The following is a 15,029-nucleotide window of genomic DNA, read 5'->3' as shown; positions in this document are numbered from 1 at the left end:
GTAAGCATGCTGTGAAGCAAGACAACACACGACCATAAATCAAAGCAGTGAGAAAGGATCACCGTAGAGATTCTCGCATTCCTCGAGGGGGTGAACAGATTGGTGAATACGAGCGCAGATACAGTACACAACTCAGAGTGGACAACACTCCAGGAATAGCAAAAAAAAAATCGATATTTCTTAATTTTTGACAAAGATAGATGTACACGATGCCACTTTTATTCAGCTTTGCATTTGCACAGATATTAAGGTTAAGTCATCTCATAATTTCGCCAAATCTCATTGCATCTTGTAATCTTTCCTTGTAATGTAGCTTTCTGTGGAATCTAAAATATAATTTAATATCAACTGTGTGGGTTTATATGGGATTCAATTCCAGTCGCTAATTTTATTGCCTTAAACATGCTTGTGTATTGGACCATAATAACGTTAATAATAAAAAATATATGTATTCATTCCTACCTACGTGGAAACGTTGTAAAAAGAGAGCTAGAGTAAGTTATTAGCTAGCAATTTTCTGCTTTTACTAGTTAACTCATTTTAATGCTAACCATATTCTCTATAATATTACATCACAATTACTTTAAATTGTTTACCTTTCACATACAGCTTAGCATGCTAACTTTGTCAGGGGATTTTAGACATTGTGTGTTTTAGCTTATTTAGTATAATGCTAGAGTAACATCTCAGCCTGAAATGCCATCAACAAGCAGCCAGTGGGAATGCCTTCGGGCCAAACAATACATGCCTGTTCCCCGGCGCACCAGAGTTATTCAATGGGTTCACACCTCCTGCAGCTCAAAGCAATTCAAAGGCATCCTGCAATTCAAAGGACCACGTTCATGGAAGTCAAAGCCACATGCCAACTGCCGGCCAGGCTAGAGCCAATTCCTACACACCAACGTTGATGGTCCCACCTTGCCATAGACTTTGTCATTCATCTTCCTAGTTCCAATGTTTACACCACAGTTCATAGATCATTTTTCAAAAGTATTCCATCTGATACCTCTCAAAATCTTGGTCACCGCAATGGAAACCACCACAGACTTGTTCAACATGTACGGCCTCCGCGAAGATAAAGTCTTGGAAAGAGTCCCCCAGTTCTCTTTCCTGGGGCTAAATACCAACCTAACCTCCACTTATCACCGGGCGTTCAACGGGCAAGCTAAAAGACTGAATTAAGAGCTCACCTGGTACCTGAGGACCAACAACAGGAACAACAGTGGTGAAGTGACTTTCTACCCGCAGAACTTACTCATGCTCTCCATGGGCATCACACTGTTCCAGTGTGTTCTGGGTTATCAGCCATAGCCAAACAATATGGGAAAGTGCTCATGTTCAGTGCCTTCAGGCCAATTGTAGGAGACGCCCTCAACCTGCACTTCAAGTCGGTCAAATGGTCTGGATATCTATGCGGAATCTCAAGATTAAACCTTCATGCAAGAAAATGAGACCCTGGTTTATTGGGCCAGTTAAGTTGAGACTGGTGACGCCAATAATGTACCACCTCCAGCTCCCACCTTCCTACTGCACTTGTCTCACTCCACATCCTAACACATACTGCCAACAATACTGAAATCACCAGCACTGAACCCCTTCCCTCCTAGAAGCCAAGGGCACCCCGGCCTACAGTACCTAGGTCGCTTGCTCAACACTAACATATATATATTTTTTTAATTTATCTAATGTATCGTACCTCTTGACCTATTCCTATTCCAAAGCGCTGACACCGGTGACTCCTTCCATAAATGTTAAATAGTTCACAAAAAAAAATTTCAAGATTTCTTCACAGAAAACCTGTGGTACAAGAAGATAAACCTATTTCAAATAACGTGTTAAATTTTCTAATGATACCAGCGCTATCTGCTAACACACACTATCCTCTCCTCCTATCCTATCCAGCTCCCTAACCTCAATCTTTAGATCTAACATTTCTGCCTGTGGAGCTTTAACCCACCGGGATCAGCCGTGTCCTGTAGGGAGAGGATAAACTCAGCACGAAGGCTTTAGCTGAAGGTGATGGACACATGGAGCATGCGGCGTGCCATCACAATCCCATTCCTCTCTACGTTTGACTCCACTCTGTCTCAGCCGGTTAGACGTGTTTATTTCTGTTTTCTGTCCAAAAAGTCCTGGTGGGAATTGAGACAATCAGCTTAGAACTGCAGCCCAGTCAATGGCAAAGTAAGCACAAATGCATTAACCAGAGACACATTGCAGGGTTATATATAATCCAGCCTGTACTATTTTATATTTAAAGATATAAATACCTTGACATGAAGGTGACTTTTCACTTTAACCTTGAGTCATGGCCTAGAGAACATACAGTACAGCACCCGGAATGTAATAAAATACAATTATGTTGATAAGTTAGTCTATAAAACTTAACATTTAAGACAGCGCAAATTAACGGATGACATGAAGTCTTTTATTAGCTGGGAAAATAAATGTCACCGTCTACTTTATAAGCAATACCTGTACACCGGTCAATGTAGGAGCAGCACAATGCATCAAATCAGGCACATAGAGGTCAAGAGCTGTTTATGTTCACATCAAATATCAGAATTCGGGGTAAAATAAGCCATGTCCGTGATGGTGGTTCACTCTTGGGATGTTCTGTGGGCGGAAATGCATTATAGATCAGGATGACCAGATTGGTCTGATATGACAGGAAGGCTGTGGTAAGCATCTCAGAACACACAACAGGTCAAACCTTAATGGCTACAAGAACATCAGCTTCCACTCCTGTCAATCAAGAACAGGAGGCTGAGACCACGATTAGAAAGTAAAAAAAATCTAGTTTCTTTTTCTAGATTTTAACTGTCCAGTTTGGTTGAATCTGACCCCATGATAGCCTCAGATTTCTGTTCTTGGCTGACAGGAATAAGGAAACTGATGTGAACATGGAATCTTATGTGATCTTCTGCCATTGTAGCTCATCCACCTCAAGGTTGGTTGTATTTGCATTCAAAGATGCTTTTCCACTCAACATGGTTGTAAAGGGTGATTATTTAACTTACTCTATTCTATAGACTATACACTTCCTGTCAGCACAGATCATTCTCCTATGATCTCTCTCATTTAGCCTGTAGAACTTCCAAAAACAGCATGTTCTTTGTTTTGGTTTTGGTTTTTCACACCTTTTTTGTACAAACTCGAAAGACTTTTGTCAGTGAAAATCCCAGGAGCTCAGCTGTTTGTGAAATACTCAAACCAGCCCATCTGGTACCAACATCCATGCCATGATTAAAGTTACCACTGAGCTCAGATGTTTTGCTAATTGTGATGCTCGATGAAGAATGATGATTAACAGAAGCTCTTGACCTGTATCTGTGGTGGTATCTGTGGTGGTATCTGTGGTGGTATCTGTGGTGGTATCTGTGGTATCTTTGGCAGTGGTGGCTCAACTGGATAAGGCTCTGGGTTGTTGATCGGAGGATCGGGGTTCAAGGCACAGCCAAGCTGCCACTGCTGGGCCCTTGAGCAAGACCCTCAGCCCTCCCTGCTCCAGGGGTGCTGTATCATAGCTGCCCCTGCACTCTGACCCCAACCTCCTCAGTTGGGGTATGTGAATAAAAGAGTTCCATGTGTGGCAATAATAAAGGCTTCTTTTCTTATCTTATCTATCTGTATGATTCAGTGCACTAGTTGCACTAGTGTCATATGTCCAGCTGATTAAAGACCTACATGTACGTAGAAATACAGGTGTTCCTAACAAAATGGATGGTGAGTGTATAATTGCCATTTTATTAGGAAAACCTGTGTGTTTTTGCGTGTGTGTGTGTGTGTAAATAAAAAAGGTTAAAATCAAAGCAGAAACATAAAGACTTTATGAATTGATCCTGATAGACCTAACAGATCCTGACCATTCTCATATATAACTTTTTTTTCTAACACATTAATTTGTTATTGTTGGTAAACTGCTGTGTATGAAAGATTTAAAAAGGAACATGATACAATAATCATGTTATTATCAAAGTAATATATAACCAACACTTAGATGTTAAAACCTCCACTCCTATTTTATTTTGGCCTATTGTTGATTATTTTAGTAGAACAGCAGCTCTGTGGAGTTTTCTGTTTTCTATTTCTGCTATTGCAGGTGTTAACATTTTTATAGCTGTATTCATCACCCACACACTCGTATCAAGATAACAGTACTGTAACACAGGTATGCTGAGTTCACACAGAACAGCAAGACACAACGTAGCCAGTGTTTGCTGAAACACCTTTTGTTCGTGATCCAATTGTGGAACGAACAAGTGTTTACAGACTGTAAACATGAGCCCACTTCTGAATCGAAAGACCAGAGACGTGATAGCGTGTTAAGCTACACATCATGCCTGTCTTCTTTTCTCATTTGGAGCTGGAGTTCAGAAACGATGGTCAGTATGAGAAAGGCAGATCAGTCATGAAGTTCAGAGCACCGCTGGGACTCATCCTCCATCGCAGCTTCACGCTGCATGGGCTGAAGACGTGTTTTTTCAAGTGTTTGGCGATCCGCCACAGGCGCTGCCTGAATTCCAAATGCTCTAACACTTATGCTAGTTGAAGTCTCTGAAACTTTTTTTTTTTCCTGAAAACTGGGTAGAATGCGAGAATTTAGCTGGACTGATCTATTAGTATTCATGACCAGAGCCTATTCTCCTGATAAGCTGAAAACCTGGCAAGCTTCTGGCAGCTGTGTGAGTGTGTAAAAGTGTGTAAGCTTGTGTAAGAGTGCGTAGGAGTGTGTGATTGGGATTGTTTTTGAGACTGACACAGCACGACATTGATATGCTTGGAAACATTTGCACATAAAAACCTGATAGTGATCCAGGTGAAGATCTGCAAAAGCACAAATAGAGAATAAACATAAAGTCCCCCGAGCGTGCCGGTTTGCATAACAAACAAAAGGCATGCTACTCGTGGGGCGCTGCGTTCGGATACAGTCGCTTATATTGGCTTTTGGGAGTCATGCAGTGTGTAAATCATTTGCATGTTTATTCGTTGTCATTAGCCTAACACATGCGGTGACAGGGAAAGTGCAGCACCAGAAGACAAATGTCAACAAGTATTCAGTCAACAATATTTACTGAAAATGGACTGGAAACAACATGATATACATTCGAAACTACTGCATTTAGTTTGAGCATCTGATGGCAATGTGCTCGAGAGTCTAAATGAATTTACTAATTATCTTATCAAGGCTAAACTGTCTGGAGTGCCTCAGAGCAAATGTTTCAGAATGAAAAACACTCTGCTTTGAAATCAGTTGCCTCAATTGATATATTTTTTAAAGGTATATCTTGTGGCACGACATACGTTTCTTTCAATTAGCTTAGCTGAAGAGTTCTAAACTACATAACATAGTTATACACTACATAACTTTTTTAATTAAATGCACAGCTAGCAAATAACCTAGCAAAACAAGCTACGACTTCTAGAAACACAAATCCAACTTATATCTAGCCACACAGATCGCTTTCACTAAAAATGTTTTGCAATCATTTAAAAAACACTTTTTAAAGGCATTCATTTCAGGACGAATCATAAGACACAGCATGCCACACACAGCATTTATTTCTTTATACATGGACATTTATTAACTTAGTTGATAAATTCTAAACTAGCGCAATCTTTTTTTTTTGCAACTAACCTGCGGTTTACTAGATAACTTCATTAATCAAGCACACAGCTAGCAAATAACCTAGCAAGAGGAGCTAGGTGTAATAAGTCTGTCTGTGTTTCTGCCCTGTTTCTGTCTGCTGTCTTTCCCTGTTGTTAATTGTTTGCTCCGCCCACTCATTGGTTACCACGGACATAAATTGAACTCCATCTCTCCTTCAGGTGTGTTGTCTTTGTCTCTGATTGTCTCTGCTTTGTCATTGGTTCCTGTCAGTTATATATACTCTGTTTGCTCACTTCCCTGTTGCTAGTCGTTGTCTATATGTTTTGTGTTCCTGTTTCCTGTTAGCTCTGTGTGTTGCCTAGTTTTGCCTGTCTGTCTGTTATATGTTTCTTGTCTCGGTTTATTAAAACGTTTCAGCTGCATTTGGATCCTCACTCGCCTTTGTCCTGCATTGTGACACTAGATTATTTGTGTTGACTTATTAAGAGTTCTACGCTAACTAGTCAATTTTATTTCTTGAAACACAAATTTATCTATTATAGCTAGCTACAAAAACAAGCAATACATACATTTTTTAGCATAACTGTTGAGACGTTTGCGAGGATGGTGAATAAAAGATACCTCAGCGAGAAACTGAATGAGCAGTCTCATTTAGCGACAGCTGAAAAGCAACAATGATTCAGTAAATGGACAAAAACACAGTAATGACGTGACATACGGCTAAGTACGGTGACCCATACTCAGAATTCATTCTCTGGATTTAACAAATCCAAAGTGCACACACACACTGTGAACACACACCCAGAGCAGTGGGCAGCCATTTTTGCTGCGGCACCCGGGGAGCAGTTGGGGGGGAGTCGGTGCCTTGCTCAAAGGCACCTCAGTCGTGGTATTGCCGGCCCGAGACTCGAACCCACAACCTTAGGGTTAGGAGTCAAACTCTTTAACCATTAGGCCACGACTTCCCCAGTATACAGTATTAATAAGGTAATAACGAATAAAAAAATTCAGATTTATAGTATTTCTAGCCATGGGGACACGGTGGCTTAGTGGTTAGCACGTTCGCTTCACACCTCCAGGGTTGGGGGTTCGATTCCCGCCTCCGCCTTGTGTGTGTGGAGTTTGCATGTTCTCCCCGTGCCTTGGGGGTTTCCTCCGGGTACTCCGGTTTCCTCCCCCGGTCCAAAGACATGCATGGTAGGTTGATTGGCATCTCTGGAAAATTGTCTGTAGTGTGTGATTGAATGAGAGTGTGTGTGTGTGTGCCCTGCGATGGGTTGGCACTCCGTCCAGGGTGTAACCTGCCTTGATGCCAGATGACGCCTGAGATAGGCACATGCTCCCCGTGACCCGAGGTAGTTCAGATAAGTGGTAGAAAATGAGTGAGAGAGAGAGTGAGTATTTCTAGCCCATAGTTTACTGGAAAAAAGCAAAATTATAAGCATAATAACTTCCTGCTGTGGTGGAATGTAATGAATTTTGGAATAATATGTTATAAGGTGTGCAGTTAATATTAACGGTTGTCATTTAAAGCAACATCCTAAAATTCTAAAGTTAGCATGTCTCAGCTTCACGTCCAGAACTTTCAGGAACCAGAGTCAGAGCAACTTCTTCTCTTTGAACATTAAACCCATCTCTTCAGCCCCAATTAAAAACTTCAGTCTGGCCACACTGCTCGCTCGATCACTTAATTCCACACAGAAAGGAAACTCTCTTTCTAAATTGATATCACTCTTATTTCACAAATCAGAGCTTTGTTAGGGGACTCGGAGGCGTAATGGCTGCCAGAGCTCTTTGAAAGTTCCTCGCTGGTGTAATGAATTATGGGAAGTGAAGAGTGAAGAGCCTGTGCCTTGCTGAGAGGCAAATAATGGGATGACGTGTGCCGTGTATATGCTTCGAATACCACTCAGCCTTGCTTTAGCTCTGTTTACTGAGCAACACCAAGCTAAGACTTTAACGCTAGAAGGTGACACACTGACCTTCCATTTTAGGCTGTATGTTTTGTAAAGGTCACTTTTTATGAGGGTTATGCAGGTGTGAGGATATGTAGGATATGGTATTGAGTGGGTGTTAAATGTAAACCAATGCATGCTGGGTTTAATGTGCGATTTATCGGCATAGATCTAAAAGATGGATGTGGATATGGATATGTTGCTCTGAAAATGAAGCAAATTGGGTGTAAATAATTACTACTACACAAACCATCATCTAAATAAAACACAAATAAGAAAAAATAAGATATTAATTCTAGGAAATTTAAGAATCATAGTTAGTGGTTCACTGGATTGATTAATGATAAACTGGGATAAATCTATGCTCGATACTCAACAGCATAAAAACAAACATGAGTCAGAACCCAGGAAGAAACAAAAGCTAGGAAACATTTAAAACAAGAACTAATTCAATTTTTCAATTTTTAAAATGGACTTTTTTTCAAAGCGACTTTACATAAGCATAAAAACTGAATAAAAATGTGAAAGTATAAAGTTTAAGAGGGACCAGACTCAGAAGGGAACCTTAGACTCATTTGGGTGACACTGAACAGGAAATAATGGTAATGTAAATAATGTCCTTTCACAACAGTGTTTAGTTGAGTGGAATTAAGCAACCAGGAGCTCCTGAGAACTAAGAGGTCAACAAAATTTTCGAGTTCACAACAGACCAAATCTAATTAATTCCCGGCCAAGTCTTCAAATGTTCGACGATTAAGACCCAAGCATAAAGCTGACCGACGCAACAGTAACTCAAAGACAGTGTGATGGTCTCCAGGTGGCCACATCCACAGCAATCGCAATCTCATGGGTCAAATTCATGATACAATTGGCAAGGCTTTGCAATGAAACATCAACTCAGAAGAGATTAAACAGACAAAGCAATATATGGCTAACTGCATATATATATATATATATTTATATATATATATATATATATATATATATATATATATCAGTGCTGCTGGTTTTCTTTGCACTTCCATACATAGGTCCATACAACGCACCGAATCTTCCAACAATGCAGTTCGAGCATTGCAGCGTGCCACCAACCATTAGACACACTCATAGGCCACATTCACACTGCAGGTAAAAGTGGCCCAAATCTGATTTTTTTTGGGGTCAAGTGACCAGGTCAGACTTCTTCAGGAGTAGTGTGAACACTCAAATCTAGCCCAGATCTGATTTTTTCAAATCAGATTCAGACCACTTCCATATGTGGTCCTGAATCAGACCCAAATCGGATTTTTTCCAACATGGCCGCAGTGTGAACAACCAAGGCGGATTTGATGCGACTTTTACGTCAATCTACATCGACATTCGTCACAATTATGCGCCGGCGAGTACGCACACAAACGTGACTACGCCTACAGAATGGATCAAATAATCAAAAGTTTCCCTCGACATCCGAAAATTTTCAAACACTGCATCTCTATGCTGCCGTTACACAAACATTTAGAAAGAAAAGCGAAAATGCTTTCTTCCTCCATAACCTCGCCAACTTTAGCGCAACGGCGTGCTGCGTGTGACGTCATTGTTATTGTTCGTTTGTGCATGCGGGTCAGAAACAGCAAACAGTTCACACTGGTATCTGATATAGACCACATTTTAAAAGGTAATGTGAACAGCCAAACAAAAAAATCAGATCTGAGCAAAATATCCGAATTGAGCATTAAGACTTGCAGTGTGAACGCGGCCTTAGACAAACACCTCGTCATTTTCAGGGTGTCCTTACATTTGGAATAGTGAGTGTAATCTTGGTTCTGGACTGCTTTCTTTCAAGTCCTTAACAAGAAACTTTCATCAACAGCTCATTAGTGAGTCTCCATACATGTAAACTTCCACTCCAGTGCTTTCATAACATGCAAAACATTTTTCCAAACCTACGCATACTGTATGTCTGGATCTCATTTGATAAATGAGGCCTGATATCCTTAGCTTAGCATATTTTTTTTTCCAGAATTTCATGTCGAGCGCAGATTAATCTGTCAAATTGTACGGGCAGGTCTAAAAAAACGCACACGACACCATAATCCACATTACAATAATCGTTCAATCCAACAAGAGAAGACATGTGTGTAAATCTTGTTCTCCATCCCTCCTCCTCCTCTTCTATATTTTTACTTTCAAACAGGCCGTTTTGTCCCAGAACTGCATTTGCTCCGGGAAAGCGTTGCCTTTCACCAGGTCACCCACTAAAAACCTCTTCAACCCCAACATTCGAAGGTCAGAGTGGCCTGAAGCTGCACCATTAAAAGACTAACCTTTCTGGAAATTACCCAGCAAGCCCCATCCATCCAATTACGTCTGTTACTTTGAAGAAATGTCTCAGTTGATCTCGGGTCAGACGTTTCTTTTAACTGGAGTTTATTTGAGACTGGAGGTGGAAATAAAGGGTTACAAAGGGTTAGTGATAAGAGAGACAAAACCGATATTTAATTTATTATGAAATGTAATGGATTTGATTAGCGAACAATTCAAAAGCAGGCCGGGATTCAGGCCATAAGCAAACAGGATATTGTAGTAAAAAAAAAAGGAAATGAGCAGGATAGTGGAACTGGAACTAGAACAAAAAGTCTGTATAGGCTGAGAGTTTCGCTGAGCTAACGACAATATGTCATTGTTGGTATTCTGTAGTTAACACATGACAGACTGTGCTTTTTACATGCAGGGGTGGTATGATGCAACACAAAGCATGTGTGGAAGTGCCGCTAACATAAACTTCTCCCAAGACCCCACCCCTAACCTTCACCCCTTTCTGGTTGTGTTACCATTATATAATACTGTATATAATATCACCTAAGGTGTGTTTACTTATTTATTTGCTGTAGAGGGATCTGATGCTGGTTGAAGTGACATTCAGCATCCCTTAGTTAAAACAATTACAGTAGATCTATCTATCTATCTATCTATCTATCTATCTATCTATCTATCTATCTATCTATCTATCTATCTATCTATCTGTATATTTATCTATGTTTATCTTTTTTTTTTGCTAAGCCCATGACTATATTATACATTTATTTTCCATTCATTCTATCGTTGAGATCGTGATCATCAAATCATTAAAATTGTTCCCAAAGTACAAAAGTCTTGGGTTCTCAAGAAAATTATCCTGTTTTCTTGCTCATTAGAAAATGCCCTTCAATGTGCTCCTCTTTATGTTCAATTATCACTAATTTGTCTAAAAAAACAGGCTCAAAAAAGAAATATGATGGCCATCGACTGGGTCGAAGATCACTGGGTCGAAATTGTATTCTATTTTTATTTTTATTTTTTTTTTTTCAGAATAATTAGAGGAACTTTTGAGAAGAAAGACACAAATTAATGATTTGATTAAGCTTTACTATACTATATACTATATAAAGCACTTGGTCAGTTTTCTGGCATATGGTTCCATCCTCTTAGCCGTCTGTCTTAAAGCTTCTTCTATCTAATATGATCTATTCCATCTACATTCATAATGCTCTTAGGGATTTTCATGTGTGTCATTGTTTAAATGAGCACTCTTGCTTATTGTGCTTTTGAATTCAAATTTAAATCCAGGATTTAAGTCCTTGAGTAAAGACCCATAACCTTGAACTGCTCATCTCTCTGCTATACGCCTGGATAGAGTCTTCTTCTACTTTCGTCTTTTCCCGTTAGGGGTCGCCACAGCAAATCATCTGTTTCCACCTAACTCTGTCCTCTACTCTTGCACCAATTAACTTCATGTCCTCATTTAACACATCCATATATCTCCTCTTTGGCCTTCCTCTTGACCTCTTACCTGCAGCTCCATCACCAACATCCTTCTACCAATATAACCATCTCCCTCCTCTGTACATGTCCAAACCATCTCAATCTAGTCTCTCTGACTTTGTCCCCAAAACAGCCAACCTGAGCTGTCCCTCTGATGTGCTCGTTCTTAATCCTGTCCATCCTCGCCACTCCTAGAGAAAACCTCAACATCCTCATCTCTGCTACCTCCATTTCTCCTCGTGTCTTTTCCTCACTGCTACATCTCTAACCCATACAGCAGATCTGCTCTCACTACTGTCTTCTACACCTTTCCTTTGATTCTTGCTGACACTCTTCTGTCACCCAACACTCCTGACACATTTCTCCACCCACACCAACCCACCTGCACTCGCCTCTTCTCCACACTCCTCGTCACACTGGAGGGTTGACCCCAAATACTTAAACTCCTGCACCTTCTTGACCTCAGCCCCCTGTAACTTCACTGTTTCTTTAACGTCACTGTATTCTGTTTTTCTACGACTGACTTTCATTCCTCTTCTCTCCAGAGCAGACCTCCATTTTTCCAGGTGTTCCTCTACCTGCTCTCTAAGAGTACACACGGAATATGTGATTCTTCGACTGGAAGTCTACCAAATGAGGACTAACATAAACGAATAGTCTTAATGTGAAACCGCAGCACCAATAACGTTACGTTTCATTGCCGCTCTGTGTGATAAAATTTCACGTACTTGAATGTTGTATGCAACTTGAAACGAACACAATAAACCTGCATTATTAAAACCTCTCAAAAAGGAACCGAGGATAACAATACATGTTCCCTTTGAGCCAGACATTGCGGTATTTTCCTTGATATGAAGCGAACAGGAATTGATTTCATGCATTCGGTTTAATAACGTAGCTCTGACAATCCAGCATGAAGTAATATCCCAAGTATGTCTTTTTTTATTAAGTGAGGAAATGCCACTAGCGTATGATGTTATTGAAAAAAAGAACAAAAAATGGATGGATGTCTTCCTGTGCTTGAGCTGTAACCTGAGCAATGGTGAAACGTGACAGGATTCGCGTGTGGGTAATTTGGCATCCGATTATGTTTAATTAGAGTAGACCGCTTCAACGTAATGCATCGCAGGGGTCAGAAAAACAAGCAGGTAGGAACAAACCTCAACTGGAACATGCAACATGAATGGAAAATGCTGAATTAAAAAAAAGAGAGAGAGAGAGAGAGAGAGAGAGAGAGAGAGAGAGAGAGAGAGAAGTAAACAGTAAAGAATGATAAAAAAAATTATTATAAGAAAGAAATAGCATTAATAAAAGATGTGTGTGTGAGTTAATCATGGACTTTCAACCTAATATCTAAATCATAATTACAACATATTCAACATAGACCATGCAGAACCACAGCTCAGAATCCACCATCTCACTACTGAACTCTACACTACACCGCTACATAGATCACTACAAAACAAACACAAAACAAAACACTGTATATAACCTCTGTACAATACATGTACATATTACATAGTTTATCTTTTTTTACTCCTCATTACATCTGCAGCTGTAATTCTTAATGATGTCCACACATCTCCGCACTGTTATAGCCTTTATACAGTATTAATTCACTGTACTCCTGTATGTCCACACATCTCTGCACTGTTATAACCTTTATATTTATTCACTGTATATTGCTTTCATATACCACTTGCTGTAAATATGCTAGATATTTATCTGCACTTTAGCACAACTGCTACATTTTGCACTTCTGGTAGATGCCAAACTGCATTTCGTTGCTGTGTACCTGTACTATACTGTCTATCTATCTATCTATCTATCTATCTATCTATCTATCTATCTATCTATCTATCTATCTATCTATCTATCTATCTATCTATCTAAGATAATTTGATGGATTTGCCATAATCATCTATCTATCTATCTATCTATCTATCTATCTATCTATCTATCTATCTATCTATCTATCTGAAACCAATGCATGTCAGTGGGGTGGCGTTCTGCTAACATAATCTCCTCTCATACACCTGAACAGAATCTTTTAAATGATGTACTAGTGTGTACTAAACCTCTTCAATGTTATTTCTTTAAATAATCGAATTCCTGTTTATATTTTACTATTCGGTCCGATCTTACAGCCTGTACTATTCAATCTATCAATTTATCCATCCATTTTCTATCAAGAAGCACATTTGGCTCTGATTTTATAATTGTATTTAAAATAAATAACCCTCTCTCACTCACTCATTTTCTACCGCTTATCCGAACTACCTCGGGTCACGGGGAGCCTGTGCCTATCTCAGGCGTCATCGGGCATCAAGGCAGGATACACCCTGGACGGAGAGCCAACCCATCGCAGGGCACACACACACACACTCTCATTCACTCACGCAATCACACACTACGGACAATTTTCCAGAGATGCCAATCAACCTACCATGCATGTCTTTGGACCGGGGGAGGAAACCGGAGTACCCGGAGGAAATCCCCGAGGCACGGGGAGAACATGCAAACTCCACACACACAAGGCGGAGGTGGGAATCGAACCCCAACCCTGGAGGTGTGAGGCGAACGTGCTAACCACTAAGCCACCGTGCCCCCCGAAATAAATAACCAAAGTAATAAATAAAAAATAAATCTATATACCAACATTGGTGTAATAACATTCTATTTGGTTTTCTATTCTTTTTTTAAAGCCATATTCAGAGTTCAGTTCAACTTTTCAGGTAGTCGATGGTGTTCTTAATGAGGTTATTGTTATCCACACAAGTCTTTCAGAAGATGTCTTCTGTATTACGTGTCTTATTTACACCGAGAATCTTTACACTATTCCCTGTGCTCTGTCTTTCCACCTTTGGTTTCAAGGAAACCATAAAATAAAACAGTGTGCGGTTCAGTTTGTCATCAATCATTAGAAAATGTGTTAGTGCACAAAAGCGGTGATGGCAAGTGACGCAAATCAGGCAGCGGGCGCAGATCGTGTCGCAACACCATAAATGACCCGCTGCTTTTGGGTAGGCAAAGGCACACAAAATACAAAACAGGAAATAAAGTATCTGACAGTTGTGCTATAAATCCATAGAGCTCATTACTAGCCTGTTACAAGCATATTTCTTGAATATACATGTACAGTACATTCTGCATGTACAGTAGGTGTCCTGCTCTGATTATAATCATGTGCTACAGCCTTGACTTTTACTCTGCTGTTTATCCACAGGATGTGATGTATTCTGTTTACTCTGCACACACATTGGGATTCGTTTGATATAAATCTCTGACAGTGTTGGTCTGGCAGCTATGCTGTAATCTCTGCAGGAAACTAATAACACCATAATTCGTAATGAAACTTTATTAAGATGCCTGTGTTTAGAGATATGCTTGCAGATACCAGATGTATGTTTTAGTCAATTAGCTCACTTTCTGGCAAACTGTTGAGACTTTTGTTCGAAATGTGCAAATATGTCTTTTCAGTCGTTTGGGGAACGTCAGAGGACCTAAGGGGATTCCATCATTTTATTTCCAAACAGCCAACCAAATTAAAGCTGATTTATGATTCTGTGTTAACTCATGTTTTTGTCTTTGACTAGAAGCAGAGAGGGGGATCATGGGTAAGTGTGGCACTCAGAGACATTCTGTCATACAGTTTTCGCACAAGATGACTATGCGTTATGTGT

General features: G+C 40.0%; 1 long non-coding RNA gene across 1 annotated transcript in view; it reads right to left on the bottom strand.

Moving 5' to 3' along the window:
• The window catches only part of LOC132855415 (uncharacterized), an 82,759-nt gene extending 71,215 nt beyond the window's left edge, over nt 1-11,544 (bottom strand). Inside the window, exon 1 of the long non-coding RNA XR_009649321.1 lies at nt 11,441-11,544. This is a non-coding gene — a long non-coding RNA (uncharacterized LOC132855415). The remainder of the gene's footprint in view (nt 1-11,440) is intronic.
• Nucleotides 11,545-15,029: the final 3,485 nt, after the last annotated feature.

Source organism: Tachysurus vachellii, chromosome 12 (genome assembly GCF_030014155.1).
Source record: "Tachysurus vachellii isolate PV-2020 chromosome 12, HZAU_Pvac_v1, whole genome shotgun sequence".
Taxonomy (NCBI): Eukaryota; Metazoa; Chordata; class Actinopteri; order Siluriformes; family Bagridae; genus Tachysurus; species Tachysurus vachellii.
This window is presented reverse-complemented; position numbering and strand designations above follow the sequence as displayed.